The sequence below is a fragment of the Podarcis raffonei genome, chromosome 4 (assembly GCF_027172205.1).
Source record: "Podarcis raffonei isolate rPodRaf1 chromosome 4, rPodRaf1.pri, whole genome shotgun sequence".
NCBI lineage: Eukaryota > Metazoa > Chordata > Lepidosauria > Squamata > Lacertidae > Podarcis > Podarcis raffonei.
Window position 1 is genome coordinate 35,142,496 of NC_070605.1, and position 14,921 is coordinate 35,157,416.

At 43.2% G+C, this 14,921-nt stretch overlaps 1 protein-coding gene across 3 annotated transcripts in view; it reads right to left on the minus strand.

Annotated features, from left to right (window-relative positions):
* Nucleotides 1-14,921, minus strand: part of COL8A1 (collagen type VIII alpha 1 chain) — a 91,733-nt gene that overhangs the window by 14,184 nt on the left and 62,628 nt on the right. For all 3 annotated transcript variants that reach the window (XM_053386169.1, XM_053386167.1, XM_053386168.1), the window contains one exon: nucleotides 9,703-9,814. The gene's annotated coding sequence lies outside the window, so the exon portion shown is untranslated. The remainder of the gene's footprint in view (nucleotides 1-9,702; nucleotides 9,815-14,921) is intronic.

Consider the following 14,921-nt stretch of genomic DNA (forward strand, 5'->3'; position numbering starts at 1 on the left):
TTCATCCATTCCCCAGATATTCAAAGCAGACTCTACGGTATAAGAACCCATCACTTGAACGCTATCTAATTTAGATTGTAAGCATCTGGGTCAGGGGCCTGGCCTTTTTGCTCATGCTACTCTTTAAAAGGCTATGTACACAAACAGTGATTTATACCTAAGCAAGCCGATCATCTTGGTTCATTTTGAACCTTGTGTATCTCAGCAAGGAGTCAGCACATCTGTTTACATTGTCACTGGGTCTCTAAGGTTTCCCTAGCACAGTAAGCTCTTTGAAGAACAGACAGGGAGACAATTCTTCCAGCATGTTCTGCGAATGTTTTAGTAATGGCAAATAAAAATAACGGATTTACTTTGATGTCTCTGGCTCCAGACAGAAAGCACTCTGGGGGCCTGACTGTCCGTAGTGGAAAAACTGTTACTCTAGAGATCAAGGACTGATAAGCTGGTGTCCAGCTGCCACTTACCATGAAATGTTACCACGAAAGGCTAATTCATAGAGTTTGTAGCGTAAGAGAGAACTGATGAATTCCTGCATCAAGTGTCTCTAGGGCACAAAGCTAAATGCACATCTGAATCCTAAGAACATAGGACGTTAATGCCAAGTCACACCATTGGCCCTTCCAGCTCAGTATTGTTGACACAGACTGGCAGCAGCGGCCAAGACTTTTACGCAGGGGTTTTTCCCAACCTTACCTGGAAACACCACGGATTGAACCCTGCAGTGCAGCCTATGACAGAGTAAGCTCCCGTTGCTCTGTCCCAGCTCCTGCCAACCTAGCAGTTCGAAAGCACACCGGTGCAAGTAGATAAATAGGTACTGCTGTAGCGGGAAGGTAAACAGTGTTTCCGTGCGCTCTGGTTTCCATCACAGTGTTCTATTGAGCCAGAAGGGGTTTAGTCATACTGACCACATGACCCGGAAAGCTGTCTGTGGACAAACGCCAGCTCCCTCGGCCTGAAAGCGAGATGAGTGCCACACCCCATAGTCGCCTTTGACTGGACTTAACTGTCCAGGGGTCCTTTACCTTATGCTCTATTACTGAGACACAGCCATTCCCTATGCTGATTATGTGGGTTAATATAGTCAGTAAAGGGGTAATGACCAACTCTATCCTGAACTATTCATATTACTCACCATAGGCTCAACGTTAACATCTGTAACCCACACCCTGGCAAGGCTCATTTTTGTGGCTTGATTTTCTAAGCAGTTGGATCTATCTGCCATTCCTCACAGTGGCCCCAACGTAACACCAGTCTGGTCCAGGCTTATATATTGCTGAAAGCCACAATTTCCAGTTTGTATCATAGTTTCTTGTGCAGTAATGTTATCAAATATTTACCTAAACTTCTTTCTATTTATTTTCTCTTATTAAAAGAGGGTTAGACTATCAATGGCTTTTTTTTTTTACCTTGCTAGGAATCACAAGCGGGAAGAGCGTTGTGGTGGGGAGAGAGCTCAGGTCTTGCGGGTTTCCTTTGCACCTGGTTGGCCACTGTGAGAACAGGATGGGCCTTTGGTCTGATCCAGCAGGGCTGCTCCTCTGTTCTTAAAATCTAAATAGAATGGATCTGTTGTTTTCCTTTGTTGAAAAAAGCAGGGCAGTAGATTAGCCTGACTTGAACCAACTTTTAGTGAACTCACGCCGCCCATGATCTTTCCTTTCCTTTCTCTGATCTTGTTTTTACTGTTGTTAAGAAACTTTCAGATAAATAAGACCAACAGAAACCCCAGAACGTTCAAACGAAACCACAAACCAAGCATGGGGAGAAACTCTAGTCAGTCTGCAAGTTTATAAGTTTTATTCAGCAATACAAAAGCTGAAGAGAATAAAATCTCTTGCAAAATATATTGCGCTTCAGGCTGTTTTTTGGGCCAGGAGGCTAAAAGTTTTAAAGTCTAGCCACACAGGTTGGGAAAATAAAAAAGTCAAGGGTCTGGCTTGAGGGAAACCTGGGGTGTGTGGAGCTGTAGCTCAATGGTAAAACGCATGCAAAATTTGCCAGGCCTTTCACAATGTAGACAATACTGAGCTAGGTGTGTCAATGGTCTGACTTGGTCAAAGGGAGTTCTTTGTGCTCCCATGACTCCACCATAATATCTCAACACTGTCCAGAAACGGTGCTGAGTGCTGCTCATTGGCAGAAGCTGGTTACCTTAATATTTAAACCAGTGCTCAGGTATGCATAATATGATCTTGTAGCCTACAAGTCATCCATCTCTTCTGACCTCTTGTGCCAGAAGAGAAACAGAAATCTTTCTAAATACAGCTACTTGCACGCATAAAGAAAAGAATGCAATTTCAGAATGTATGCCAGTGAGGGGGAGGGAACCAGACGTCCCAATTACAAACATCCTAAATTCTATAAATTTAACCAAAAACATGGCAATAGCTGAATGTAGCTGGTGAAATAAGAGCATTTGTTTAAACCCTGGCTGCTATTATAGAATGCTACTGGCAAATACAAGAGTGCAGGAGGGAGGAGGGGGAGGGAGAGAAAGCTTGTGCTTTTCTACTTGGGAAAATTCTGATTTTATACTGATCACTAGGTGGCACCACTGATCCACTCAGTTTCAACAGAGTCATGCTTTGAAGAGGATGAGCTGGAAACTCATAAATCCCTCAGTGCCATGACAGGTGCGTTATGCAGAGCAAGCCAATAAAAGAACTATTTAGGCTACCTTACACATCACAAAATCCCTACACCAAAGGCATAACTTGAATTGTGCACATAGAGAATTGTGCGGAATAATTATCACAGACATTTGCTGAATCCACACTAGTGCAATACCTGTATTAGGCCAACCTAAATGCCACAAAATAGTCCGCAAACTTTTGAGTCTCCCAGAAACTTTCATCAGCCTGCATTTTATTTTCCCTTGTGGTTCAGTACAGCTGCATTTAATTTCTGTAAGAATATTTCCTGGGTTTTCTCACCCATTCTGTGCACATGCAGCCAAACCTGTTGAGAAGCTGTGATCGAGTACAGCTTCTCAGAAATTATACACAGAGCCATAAACTCCAGGTGTGCAATCATCGCATGGGACCAACATACACAAAATAAGCATTATTTCCTACCAGCGTCTGGGAGTCAAAAGTGGAGAGGGTGTTTCTATACTCATGTCCGGCTTGCAGGCTTCCCATAGGCATCTGCTTGGTCACTCTAAGAGCAAAATGCTGGACTATACGAACCTTTGCTCTGATTCAGCAGGACTCTTTTATGTTCTTAATGTAATTCCATTTTTAAAGGCATTTTACAAGGTGGGAAACACCCCAAATGGCCTATTTGCAGAACCATTTTCTTTTTAAAAAAATAATTGAGGGCTATTCATTTAAGCCACCATGAACTCATCTTTTTGGCACAAGCATCAGCTTGGATAATGCTTCATTGCTCCAAGCACACTTCAAGCTTACAGCTCATCGTACCACAATACAGTGTGTGAGAAATATCTGAGACATTTTTATGATCTGAATATCTGTAAAACATGTGCTTCTTACAAGAATTTCAGTTGAGCAGCCGTCCCACACAGAGACAGTTCAAAGTGGCCTTTGCGGGAACATAATCCAGGGCACACTCAGGGTTACTGGGTTTGCATGGAGTCGTCTTTTGCAAGTTCCAGCACCCCCTACATAGATCAACCATGAATCCTGTGATGTCTGCAACACTTTTTGAAGAAGAGATCTCTTAAGAGATGCTGGCCCCATGTCTTTTTAGGACGACTACAGAGCATCCTACCCAATAAATGTGACGTATAAATGAAAAATCACAATAGATATTTCGACCTCTCTCTTGTTAACACTTCATCTGTTTGACAGATAGCAATAATGAAGACCATGGTGAAAAAAGAATCCCTGACACATCCACCTTTTCTCATCCCCCCTTGGTTTGTGCTTTCATATAACTTTGGAAAAGGAACGACCTTGAAATACCAAGCACCAAAGTCTGATACATTCCTTTGGACTGAGTGAGAGTGTCAAGAATGCATGAATTCCTGGTGACCTTTAGCTGCAAACTGTGAACTTTGTTCACTAAGCGTAATGCATACTTAGGCATCATTACTCAGGCCCTAAGCCAGACCCTTTCCTTTCCTCTGCCATTACTTACTTAGTGACAGTTCGCCAAACAAAGTGAGGAATGGGAGCATTTGTCTAAGTAAATGCTGAACCCTGTTCTTGAAACCGTCGCTTCTAAGTCTGTGGCTCCTTCCCAAAATATGGAAGGCCCAAGAAGAGGGATGCTATTCACATGGAAGAGAGGTGGCAGAACTTGCTACCATCACCCGTCTAGACAGCCGCTGTAAGTTCACAGCTTCTTTTCAGCCAAAGGCTACTCGCTTCACATTGCAACAGACTACAAGGCTTGGTCCAAATGCTGCTTTCCTTGTGACCTGTCTCACCCTCACAAAACCCCTAGGCTTATAAAATAGGAACTAAACCTGAAATGACATGTGAGACAAATATCAAGTTCACCAACAATTTGAATCCAAATACCTGTATTTCAGAAGGTTCCAAATTTTCTTTCCGAGGATGAATTTTTGAGGAACTGTGATTGCCTTCCCAGTTTGACTTGTGGATGTGGCATTCTCAATCCATGGTGCCTTTATTCAGTCGGGGTGGAAATCCCACAGGATGTGATGTATATGGCAATTTATAATTTCAATGTCAGGTCATTTCAGAGAAGGGAACAGGCCCAAACAGGCACGTTGACTAGCGCCACATGCCGTGCTCCTGCCGCATGAGCACGCCATGCTAACGTGTTGTGCACACGCCACATGGCTTGCACACATGACGCAAGCACACCACACAGCGTGCATGAGTAATGTGAGCACATCAAGCAGCATGCACCCACCGCATCCATACGTTGCTGTGGGATATTGAGGGAGCCTGGTCCGTTGCTTGAAAAAAAATTGTGAAGGGCCAAGGCCCCTCGGCCCCCCTATCTGGTGCCCCTGGACTCAAACAGATGCCCAACAGAACAATTTTATTGCTAAGGACAGCCTAGAGCAGCAGCATAGCTAACTGCCCCCGTTCGGACACAGCGCCACCTACAGTTGGAATAGCAGTTTAACAGTTAAGTTTCCCGTGACATCCCTCATTACCTAAACCTTAAATTTTGTTCAGGCTCAAAGTTTACTACAAACTTGCCAGATTCAGTGCCTTTACATGACCCCCCCCCCCCCCGGAAAAGAAATCCCAATGCAGCTTCATTCATAACTGAATGCAGTGGCAGCCACTAGGACAAAGACCCTGGCAATATCACCCAGTGAACATGGTTCACTGATAATTTCTCCAGATTAGTCCAGTCAGTCTATGGTTGAACCTCAAATTTATTGCAACAGAAGCATATCATACACCGGCATGCTCTGAAAGATGAGCTTTTATTGCATACAAAAAGTCTCCCAGACTCCCACGCTCTGGTAAAAGTCCGCATGCCCCTTTTTTTGGCGTCTCCCACCATCTGAAAGGGCACACCGCAAGCTTAAAATTAAATTTATATATAATGCTTTGAATCTGCAATTCAAGATGTACTGTGCCCAAAATAAGTTGAATTAAAAAAAAAGAAAACTTGAGCACTGATATTTTATTACAGAATTATTTTAGGTATACTAACATGTAGAGCTTGCTTTTAGGAACATTATAATGTATGGAACATGATTCTAGGTATGATTTATCCCAGAAAAAATGAAGGAAGAATTCATTAACTCACACACCTCCACCCCCCACAAACCCATTGGATAGTTATATGAATTCATAACAAATGATATTGCATGCAAATGTTGTGCATCCCTTTTGGTTTAGGTAAATATGTCATGGATCTAACTGGAATGACTGTTGGACACAATGTATACCAAAGTACAAATTTACACAAATATTTAATAATTGCTATAAAATAAAATAAAAGATGTAGTCCAATTAATCTTAACATTTTCCAACTCATAGGGGGTGTGATCCGGCCAAAGTTAAGCGCTGGCGCCCTACCAATTTCAAACAGGAGAAATTATCAAGTGAAAGTGCTCTCACCTATTTCCCATGGTTTCTGAGCTTAACAATGTCTTGCACGGTTCTATTTTGCTAGAAAAAGAGGTGCCGGAACTCACCATGAACACTTCCTTTGTTCTCCCTTGGGGCCCACCTGAGAGGTGCCAAAACTGAATTCCGGTAAGTTCTGGCTGAAAAAAAGCCCTGGTCTTGTGCTCAAATAAAGCATTAAGGCAGATAAGCTTTAACACCATCACATAGAAGACACTTCCCTGGAGGTGTGGACAAACTATTTGTGGTGACCCAAAGCTTATTATGAGGTGCCCACCTCCAGTTCCTCATTTTCTTCTACATATTTTATTATTTATTTCATTATTACATTTAAATTCCACCTTTTATATTCCAAGGAGGTCAAGACAGTGTACATAGTTCTGCCCCCTCCCAATTTAATTCTTGAAACAAACCCATGAGGTGGGCTAGGCTAAGAGACAGGTCATCACACCAGGGGCTTCATGGCTGAGTTGGGATTTGAATCTGGTCTCTCAGGTCCTAATCCAACACTCCAACCACTACCCAAAATTGCCTGTGGTCCTATGAGATCTCGCCCACTGAATTGCTCAAACTGGATCTAAATGTGGCAAAAAGGTGTATAAATCAAAGGCTGGATGATGTGGAGCTATACCAAAATTTCGTAGCTGGTGGTGGAGCCTGCTCGCCGTTAAATTTCGGCATAACCCCTATCTACCGCGCTCCGTCCTACTTAACTTCGCTTATGGCCGCGTCTCACCGATATGCCTTCATTAGAGCTAGATTCAATGTCTTTCCAACAAACGTGCTGATTCACTAAGGGCCAAGTCCCTTCTATGTGTGCTTGTGAAATGAAAACATCTGAATCTCTACATCATGTTATGTTTATCTGCCCTTTGTACAGTTCAGCCCGTGTTAGTATACTAAACTCCATAATCCAGCCTATGGCTGACAAACCAGTAGACCTACAGCTTGCCTGGGTTCTTCAAGATGTGGATCCTTATATTACCCTACAGGTTGCTAAATTCCTAACAGCCGTCCTCTCGTACAAGAGACGGAATGGAATGTTAGCTGATTATTGATAGTTATAAGAATTTTCTATAATGACATCAGATATTGATTTTAGTGTAGTGCCTAAAATTTTTAATCTTAATCTCAAACTTTTTATGAACGGATAATATCTGTCCTTGTGAGTTGTGAACTGTGTTATACCACTTGTGGTTTGTACGAGTCCGCTGTTTTATTTGATTTGTTTTGTTGTGTTGTGTTTCATGATGGGCGCAAAGCCGAATAAACATTTTGATTGATTGCCTGTGCTTTGGCTTGGGATGTCTTCAGGTTTAGCAGTGTCTGTCAGATAGTTTGGATAACACTGAGCTAAATGGGCCTGTGGTCTGACTTGGTGTAAGACAGTTCCTGTGACCTTCTGCATGCAGACCAAAATGCATAAATCGTGACAAACCTGTGCTAGCTTGTGCCTTTAATTTAAAATCAAAAATTCCAGTTTGACCATTGCGTAACTGATACTAAGCTCGTGAGTCCCTTTGAGGTTGCCTTGATATATTCCCCCCTCTGCGTTGCGGCTGGAATGAGAGAATGAACTGTACAGAGTTTTCTGTTTGGATGTATTTCTATTTCTCTCATTTGTATGTTCAAAAAGCATACATTATTTTTCTTAAGTCCTTTATATATATCCACTTGGCGATGATTAAATTGGGCCAATCCTACATTGGATTACAGCAAAGGAATCCCAGACAGACTGAAGAGACTCAGGCAAGCGCATTCTTAAAATATTTTGTTACTTTAATCTAAATCCTTAAGTCTGACTATTATTTTCACATGATTGTGTGTGTGTTTTTCTATAAAAAGTTTTTTAAACCGCCAACGGGTATATTTCTGCTTTGCCTAATGCTTTCAGAGAGAATCCTGATGAAAGCTGAGCATCTTCTTTTCACCTGCATAAATTGAACATATTTTCCTTTTGGGTTTCAGAAAACGCAACATTGGAAGGCCATTTGTGAGGGAGTGGGTGGGATTTAGAGACAGGAAATCCCAGAGAGGACCTCCTGTTTTTGGTGGAGACAATTATAGTGTTGCTTTTGGTTGGAGCCCAGAATCTCTATTGGATACAAATGTCCTTGGCAACAGACGTGAAGCCTAAAAGCTTACAGATCTCTGTAAATTTGGGAGATGGGACCTGCCACTGAAGTTTGCATATAGCGTTAGCAGCTTTGCGTTGGGGGTAAGTTCGCATCAACAGTGTGTTTTCAATTTCGTAAAGCTGGCTGATCTCGGTAGATAAACACTCATTGTGGTGGAATATTTGTGCCAAGGTTTGTCTAAACCTTCATTACATTCCGATTCTTTTCAGCGGCTGCAGCCGACTCAGGAAGGAGAAGGCACCAGTTTGCTAAAAGGGACAGCGCTGGAGTCAGTATTCAAGGTTCTGTTTCTTCGATTAGCTTGCGGACTTGTATAACTTCTCCAAGTATTAGTCCCTATGTCCAAAAGAAGGAATACGTTGGCTTGAGTCCTGTGTTGCTCTTTTGTTCATGCAAGGTATGTCCATCAACTCCTCTTTCTACTTTCAGCCCCCTACACTATATCCCGCACCATTCCCAGCAGTGCCGGCTCTAGGTATTGTGGGGACTTTGAGCAAGGTGTCTTCACGACAGCACTCCTCCTCTCCATGGCTCTGCTGCCCACTCACTTGTCCTCTCCTTCTGCCTAGAGCCAGTAGTCAACCAGAAGGCCCCAGGGTTCTGAACCAGTCCAACCTGCTGACCATGTGTGCCAGGCCCAGATGGCAGAGTGAAGGCTGGTCCCATCTGACCCCATCCACAATGGCACCTGGGCTACCTGCCACCAGCTGCCACCTGGGCTCCGAGAAAGGGTGAAGGGTGTCCTTCCTAGATCCAGCCATTCTGGGCAAGATGGCCTGGAAAATCCCTACACTACTACAGCAGCAAACTGTGTGACAGCTCAAACATTCTCCTGGCCACCTCACCCAGAATGCCTGGTTCTGAAGGATTCCTGCTTTGGCTCCTTTCCAGAACCCAGCAGTGGCAGAGAGATCACCATAGCTGCTGTTGCTAGAGCAGCAGAAAAGCAGGTGATTCACTGTGATTCCTGCATTGCAGGGCCCCTGCAACTCTTTAATGCTATGATTCAGATTTTTTTTAAGTAAGAGAGAGGGGGCAGGGGGAAGAATAGGAGACATGGGGGAGATCAGTGGCATAGTGTGTGGGTTGCCAGCTTCTGGGCTGCACGGAGGGGTGGGAGGGAGTGAAATAGATGGAGTAGAAAAGAAGAGTCATTCTGTTGTCTGGAGAGGTCACTTCCTGGTTCGCATGGAGAAGCTGCTTTCAACAGAACCCAGTGACAGGAGCACGCAGCTGTATTGAGGCAGCACCGGGTGTTGAAATTTTGTGCCCCTAACAAAACATGGGCCACAGTAGTGGCATACATAAATAGCCTTTTTTGTTAGCCCCAAAATGGAAAATGAGTGAGGTCCCAACTAAAGAAGACTGGCAACTTAAACTGATGGAATATGCTCAGCTTGCAGACTTAACTTACAGAATCAGAGAACAAGAAGAATATACGTTTAAAGAAGATTGGAAAATGTTTAATGAATATATGGATGAAAATTGTGTACATCTGAAAACATTGGCAGCATTAAGATGGTGGTACTTACATTAAGATTTTGGGGGAAAGGATGGAGCTGTGAGTTAGTGCACGAGGGTGTTCAGAAGCCTTGGCTTTTCATCAGACTTTGGAAAGGAAAGAAATATTTTTATCGCCAGCACCTAGAAAAAAATAAGTTGAAAGGTTACATTTTGAACTATAAATCACCCCTTTGTAAACAAACAAACAAACATCCTGTAGATTTTTTTAAAAAAACATACAAATATTAGATTAGAATTTTCAACCATAAATAGTTCAATTTTAATTTAAGATTTTACAGTGAAATTTGAGATTTGCCTGAAGTGGTGGTGGATTTTGTGGTGGAGAAACTACCATTTCTGAAGCCCTACTGGTCTGCAGCAGTCAGTGCAGAAGTTGTGTATAAATAAAGAAATAATAGCATATTAGAATAAACGAAGTATCAAAAGGCTTAAGAACATCAAAATGTCTTTATATGGCATTGCAAAGAAGTTATCTGTGGAATGAGTTCCATAAATTTGGTTCACACAACTCAGAAGGCCCTCTCTCTGGTTGTCACCTTCCTAACTCTAGATGGTTGAAGCCCATCTTCCAAAGATGACCTCAGTATGATACAGGCAGGTTGATAAATTATCCTGATTTAAGACCTAGTTGCATGAGTTGCTGTTCCACCAAAGAGACTGGACTAGTTCACACACTCTCTCAAACAGAAGAGGACTGTATCTTTTTATCATGCTCACCAAGTGTGTCTGCTTTAGCCAGGCATCTATGCATGGATTTAACATTTCTTTAGTGTTGACATGCATAAAATCCATTGAATTCTACTAAATAATCAGTTCCATACAGTGTTCCATACTTTATTTATATGCATAAAATCCACTGCATGGTTGACGTCCAACTTATATATGGTGAGCATGATCTGGCCATCAACCATGTATTGGACCTTATCCATCTATGAACAGTTTATTCATTATACCACTGGCTACACATAGAGGGCCAATGGTCCAGTTGGCATTATAGATGCATCTGATGGGCAGAACAGGAAACTGCAATCTCCAACCACACTTAAAAACTATGCGTAACTTCAACTAGGGGGAAAGGTAAATCAAACAAGTCCAGAGCCATGATGAAAGGTGATGTCCACAGTGGGGTACGATAACTGTGATTTATTACTGACATGTACTAGACTGAGTGTTTCCTTCTGATGCAGTGTTGAAGATGAAAGCGGTATCAAGTGATGTACTGTATCTCTGTTATTCTGACAAATGCTGAAAAAGAGAGGTAACAACTTTGCAATTAACCAAGATCACTATAAGGATTGTTTCAGTTTTAACAACAAGAGGGCTTTTCAATATGTTTATGTATCTTTCCTCTCATCTTGTAGATTCAAATATTTGTTTCTGAAATTTGAAGGTCTGTAGACTATTGGGCATAAATGCTGTCTTTCTTATATAATGGCAATGTTTCCCTGTTGTCATTAAGCAGATTCTACGAAAAAGCCTACAACAGCTTTTGACAGATGAGTCACATTGCATTTTCTTATATATTGAGCCATCAGAAAAATCAGGAAGCAGGACAGAAAATCAGGGTAGAACAAGACCTTTAGCAAGGCAGAATCCCAAAATATAACTTACTGTATTTTTCGCCCTATAGGATGCACTTTTCCCCCTCCAAAAATGAAGGGGAAATGTATGTGCATCCTATGGGGCGAATGCAGGCTTCAGGAAGCTATCCGCAAGCTTTGGGAGCCCGCGGGAGTTCTCGCTGGGCTCCCTAGGCTTGCGGATAGCAGCCTGCATCCCAAAACCTGGGGCACGCAGCAGCTCTCCGCAAGCCGTGGGAGCCCGGCACGAAGTCGCGCCAGTCTCCCAAGGCTTGCGGAGAGCTGCCTGCATCCCAAAGCCTGGGGTGCGCTGAGCTCAGTGCGCCCCAGGCTTTGGGCAGATATCGGCAAGCCTGGGGAGATTGGCACGACTTCCCGCCGGGCTCCCACGGCTTGCGGATAGCAGCCTGTTCTGGGGGCTGGGGTCGGGGGAAGCTCGGGCTTCCCCTGCCCCAGCCCCGTGCCTGGGGGGGGGGGAAATAAAAATGTTTTTCTTTATTCCCCCCCAAAAAACTAGGTGCACCCTATGGGCCGGTGCACCCTATGGGGCAAAAAATACAGTAATTACATATAAAACATTAGCAAAGCACACACAAAAGATATGCAATTTGAAAACCCTGGCAGAACATACCAAGGCAATGATTGGTGCAATCCTATGAGTAAATCCCATTGAATTGAACAAGACCATTTCTGAATCAACATGTGTAGGATTGCCCAGTTTGGCTGTAATCCTATGCTCTCTTACTGAGAGTAAGTCTCGTTTATTATTTGTTTATTGGGGTGTATTTACACCCCACCTTTTATACTTCACCTTTGTGAGATACCACAGATACTAGCAATTCCTTCCACTCTTTCTGATGCCTGTAGGCCATATTTATGACTAGTTTAGCTCAGTGGTGTTTGCCTCTGAGTAGACATGCATAGAGTGGTGCTAGGCATAGAAGCAGCAGGATGAAAAAACTATCTGATCACGTCTTGCCCCAAACGCACCTGAATTTAGGACAAAGTTTGCACTCCGTTAGCTACAATCTATTAATAGGGAAGTCAGGAATCACAACACTTGCTCTCACTTCTTGATTGGAAGGATCACCTGTTTCAGTTCCAAGGCTGTTCCTCCATACAGCGAATCAATTTTTGCAGTGCAAAACGCACACAAACAGAAATCTCTTCCTTCCCCCAGCCACATTCTGTTCATGGCAAAGCAGCACATTAACCATATCTCTGCTAATACAGTACTGTGCAAGTAGTTTGCTTAAGAGGAAGAAAATAACCTTGCCTTCAGTTCACTGGAGAAGGACTAAACAGGGCAGATGATGATGGCTTCCTGTGCATTGAGACTTGCAAGCATGCGCCACTGAGCTGAGTGGAAGCATTCACTGTGTCATGTTATGTCATCAAGCGATTAGACTTCTACTAGGCACATGGCCTAAGCTCTCTTAGCCTGGGGATATTTCTTCCTCGGATCAAATGCTGGCATTAAGGGATTCAGTAATGCCCCCCCGCCACCCCTAGTACAGTGGAGGGCTGTTCTTCTGCAGGTGATCACAGCTCCCAGAAGATACACAGCTATAAGCAGGTTCTCCATGCATCTCTAGGATCCCAGGATGTTCTTGCCACCATAGCTGTTGCTGATGAGTCTACTCCAGCACCCGCTGGATGTGAGTGTATTATTCAAAGCACAGTGGTTTTTCATTCAGTACAATATGGTTCATATTCAGGAATAGGCAGCCTACACTAGCAACCATTCAAGATCTTCAGAAGTTAAAACTCGATTAGCATCTTTATAAATCACATTGCAATAAAAATGTCATGGGTAATTGGTGAAGACAGATGATCAGGGCTAAATTCTTTATACCTCTGACACTATTGCTAATGACAAGATGGTCCTCTCCAAGGAAGAGTGTGTTTTTATTTATTTGATCATTAACAGGAGCCTACTGTAAATGTGACATGTAAACAAGCACCACATTTAATGCATTTCTGTGGATTTTAAAAATTCTTCCTTTCACCACCCACTCTCTCTCTCTCAGATGTTTGTAGGTGCTAAGGAGGGACTAGAAATTCTAAGAATGGGTTTAAACTTTGATGTGCTCCCTGGACTTTTCTTCTCTTACTTGTGAGTAAACTCCATTGTATCTGGGAGATGTATGGGATCATAGCTGAAGCTGACAGCTGCACGAAGGCAATTTCTGGGGGTGCTCAACTGGAGGGATGGAACTGGGGATGGGTGGAGGGGAAGGGAAACCAACTTGCAATTCACATCAGGCAAAGACATCCCAACTCTGTCTCCACCCTGTGGACAGACAGCAGGCAGCATGGTGACACATCCAAGCATAAAGGTAAAGGGACCCCTGACTGTTAGGTCCAGTCACGGACGACTCTGGGGTTGCGCGTTCATCTCGCTCTATAGGCCGAAGGAGCCGGTGTACAGCTTCCGGGTCATGCGGCCAGCATGACTAAGCCGCTTCTGGCAAACCAGAGCAGCGCATGGAAATGCCGTTTACCATCCCGCCAGAGCAGTACCTATTTATCTACTTGCCCTTTGACGTGCTTTCGAACTGCTAGGTTGGCAGGAGCAGGGATCAAGCAATGGGAGCTCACCCCGTCGCAGGGATTCAAACCACTGACCTTCTGATCGGTAATCCCTAGGCTCTGTGGTTTAGACCACAGCACCACCGCGTCCCAAGCATAGTGATGTGGAAAATACCATGCACATTTGAATTGAAGCACAGTGAAAAATAACCTCACTTTGCTGTGTTTTAAGATGGTAATGTGTTTACAGCCTTATTCGGGGAGCTATCTTCTAGATGAGGTGTTGTCAGTTCCTCAAATCCAGCCTTTCCCTTTCACTCTCAGCTTTCCCACACACTCTTGTCTCTCCAGTCTTAGGAGGAGGAAGATCGACACAGACGGATTTATGAGACATTACGACATCACTATATTCACAAGTCAACACATTGGTCCAGCAAAATACTAGACTGCACATGTGACCTCATATGCTTGAAGCAGTAGTTATCCAAGAGTCTGAAGTTAGCTCACTGAGAGACTTCTTTTGTGGAAACTGAGGATGCATTTGCACATGGCTTTCCCCCAAGAATCCTGGGCACTGTCCTTTGTTAAGGGTGATGGGAATTGTAGCTCTGTGAAGGGGAAACTACAGTTCCCATGATTCTCTGGGAAAGCCACATACTTTAATGTATGATGTGTATGCAGCCTGAGTTTCCAGGGCATTATTTATCATAGTGAATAATAATAATAATAACAATAACAATAACAATAACAATAATAATAATTTATGAAGACTATGGGTCTTGAATTTCCCATTCAATTGCAGGAATCATGGCAGAAAGACAACATTCCCCTATAGAGGCAAACTAGGTAAAACTGTTTGGGTTTCAAAAACTCAGCTATGCAAATGTCTTGGAAAGGGAGAGCTCTTTGGAGGTGATACACAGAGACAGCTTCGAAGCTCATGGGCTTGGTATGATATTTTGGATGCATTTCATAGGATGTGATGAGAGTCTCCTGATCTCCACCAGCTGCAAATGTGGTTGTAATGGGAAGAAAGTAAAAAAGAAAAGAAAAATGATAGTAAGGGGAAATAGTATTATGGTCAACTCCTGATCATTTAATGCGCTTATTGTTTT